Below are 3,656 nucleotides of genomic sequence, written 5' to 3' on the forward strand. Positions count from 1 at the left end.
GCGTTAGAGAGGAAATAAAGAGCTGGTGTCCAACATTAAGCAGTCAATCCTTTTCCATCGCTCACATCCTGTATGGAGATGAGGCCACTTCCCCAAGATCAAAGACTCCATATGCAAAAAAGAAATATTGATAGAAGTAGAGAAAAGAAAAAAAGGCCCACAGCATAGAAGATAGTATGTGATCCTCAAGACTTATGGACAGATCACTATGAAGATGACTCGGTTTAACTCACTCAGTACGGCCAGTCCTCTCTTCTCCTCTACACAGACCCCTCGGATGTCTAGTGGGTGTCTGAATGACCCAACCTTTAGCTTCCGTTGTAAGAATTGTGGTATTCTTTGTCAACATTCACCTCTTCAGTATAAGAGTCGTCTTCTTGCAATATTTTGATGATGGTAATTGGGGTGAAACGCTGTTAACTTCGTCTCTTTCGCCGTTCGCATGGAGAGAGTTAAGATACAACACTGAATGTGGGTGTAAGAATCCTTCCGAAGCTGAAGGACGGACGGAAATACAGCATTCAGTCCGCTTTCTGTAGGTTTTCCGTCAAATACAAACTGGAGGTGGAGTGCCTCAAAATTGTCACTACAATCTCGGCAGAGCAGAAAGAAGAAATATACAGCAATACATGTATATTCTCCGAAATTCTGTCATTCCTTCAAATACTAGTAATACAGCCCCAAACACAAACAAATGTGTGAGCTCATGATTGTACTCCAAACTCCACTCCATTGCTGATTTAAGGAATCAACGACTTCCGTGATACAAAAGACAAAACAAAAGATGGCTGCAACTCCGAATACGAATGTTTGATTAACTTTCTCCATACGAACGGCGAAAGAGACGACGTTAACAGCGTTTCACCCCAGTTACCATCATCAAATTATTGCAAGCGGAAGGCTCTTATACTGAAGAGGTGAATGTTGACAAAGAATACCACAATTCTGACGAAGGAAGCTAAAGGTTGGGTCATTCAGACACCCACTGGACATCCGAGGGGTTTGTGTAGAGGAGAAGAGAGGACTGGCCGTACTGAGTGAGTTAAGGCCCTGGAGCCAGTTGCATTACTCGGACGGAAGAGCCCAGAATGGTCGTAACCCGCTGCTAACTGTGTGTAGTATGGAACTGGCCAATGGCGTAGTTCGGTCAACGTAGGCATTTAGTCACGTGTAACTGTCAAAAAGTTAGAGAACCAAGCAATGCAACTGGCACCTGGCCACAAAATGATGGGTTAAATAAAACACGATGCAATCACTTTAACGAACACAGGAAGCAGTCAATAATTTCTTATCAACAACATAGCATTGAGAGGCCGCAGTTCGAAGCGTCTTCCTCATGGCTGCAGTTCCATCACAACTAAAACCCTGTGGATGGGATTTATCAAATGAAGCCATCACCGTATGACGGAGAACTGCCCAGTGCACACTGCGGTATATATTCACCATATTCTACATCGAGTACGCTTACAATTGTCCAAGATAAGAAGGTTGTTAGGTACTAGATATTCCGTTAATTTGGAATATTCCGTTAATTTTGAAAAAAGAAAACACCCAATAATAACTGTCTTTTGCTGAATGTTCAAATACACCTTCCGTGGAATCGTTGATGGGCAATGCCATACATTACCTCCTGTCTACAATCACTTTTATTTGTGATGGTACATTGAACAAATCCCCCCGCCACACACACACACACACACACACACACACACACACACACACACACACATTATTTCCGTGCCAACATGGCAGGGGTCTACCGAATAAACTACGAATGATGAAAAGCATCAGGAATATTTTGCATTTTGTCTGCGTTATTCTCTCCACCAAAAGCTAGACATGTTTTGTGCGTATTTATATCTACACGCATAAAACACTGGAATCGATCAAAGCCGTATATGATGAAGGCAGCGGGATTATTTTGCATTTCATTTCAGTTATTCTCTCCACCAAGAGCCAGACATGGTTTGTATGTATCTATAATATTCTCCACCAAGAGCTAGACATGGTTTGTACGTATCTATAATATTCTTCACCAAGAGCTAGACTCTATAATATTCTCCACCAAGAGCTAGACATAGTTTGTACGTATCTATAATATTCTCCACCAAGAGCTAGACATAGTTTGTACGTATCTATAATATTCTCTACCAAGAGCTAGACATGGTTTGTACGTATCTATAATATTCTCCACCAAGAGCTAGACATGGTTTGTACGCATCTATAATATTCTCCACCAAGAGCTAGACATGGTTTGTACGCATCTATAATTTTCTCCACCAAGAGCTAGACATGGTTTGTACGTATCTATAATATTCTCCACCAAGAGCTAGACATGGTTTGTACGTATCTATAATATTCTCACCAAGAGCTAGACATGGTTTGTACGCATCTATAATATTCTCCACCAAGAGCTAGACATGGTTTGTACGTATCTATAATATTCTCCACCAAGAGCTAGACATGGTTTGTACGTATCTATAATATTCTCCACCAAGAGCTAGACATGGTTTGTACGTATCTATAATATTCTCCACCAAGAGCTAGACATGGTTTGTACGCATCTATATATTCTCCACCAAGAGCTAGACATGGTTTGTACGCATCTATAATATTCTCCACCAAGAGCTAGACATGGTTTGTACGTATCTATAATATTCTCCACCAAGAGCTAGACATGGTTTGTACGTATCTATAATATTTCCACCAAGAGCTAGACATGGTTTGTACGCATCTATAATATTCTCCACCAAGAGCTAGACATGGTTTGTACGTATCTATAATATTCTCCACCAAGAGCTAGACATGGTTTGTACGTATCTATAATATTTTCCACCAAGAGCTAGACATGGTTTGCACGTATTTATATATACACGCATAAAACTGGAATCGATCAAAGCCGTACATGATAATAAAAGCATCATGAGTGTTTTCCATTTTGTCTCAGTTATTCTCACCACTAAGAGCTCGACATATTTCATTCATATTTATATCTACATGCATAAAACCGGATTCAGTCAAAGCCGTATATGATAAAAGCATGGGGAGAATTTTGCATTTTGTATCGACTATTCTCTCCACCAAGAGCTAGACATTTTTTTGTGCGTCCCCCCCTCCCCCCCCCCCCCCCCAAATCCCACCTCCCATCCCTACACATAAAACCGGCATCAATCAAAGCCGCACATGATAATAAAATAATAAAAGCATCAGGAGAATTTTGAATTTTATCTCGGTTATTCTGTCCACCAAAAGCTTGACATTTTTTTTGTGTGTGCGTGTTTATATCTACACGCATAAAACCAGAACCAATCATAGCCGTACATGATAAAAGCATCAGGAGTATTTAGCATTTTGCATCAGGTATTATCTCCGTCAAGACTTATACATTTTTTTGTGCGTTGTTGTTGTTGTTTTAACTCACTCAGTACGGCCAGTCCTCTCTTCTCCTCTACACAGACCCCTCGGATGTCTAGTGGGTGTCTGAATGACCCAACCTTTAGCTTCCGTTGTAAGACTTGTGGTATTCTTTGTCAACATTCACCTCTTCAGTATAAGAGCCTTCCTCTTGCAATATTTTGATGATGGTAATTGGGGTGAAACGCTGTTAACGTCGTCTCTTTCGCCGTTCGTATGGAAAGAGTTAACTCTCTATACGA

Source organism: Babylonia areolata, chromosome 23 (genome assembly GCF_041734735.1).
Source record: "Babylonia areolata isolate BAREFJ2019XMU chromosome 23, ASM4173473v1, whole genome shotgun sequence".
Taxonomy (NCBI): domain Eukaryota; kingdom Metazoa; phylum Mollusca; class Gastropoda; order Neogastropoda; family Buccinidae; genus Babylonia; species Babylonia areolata.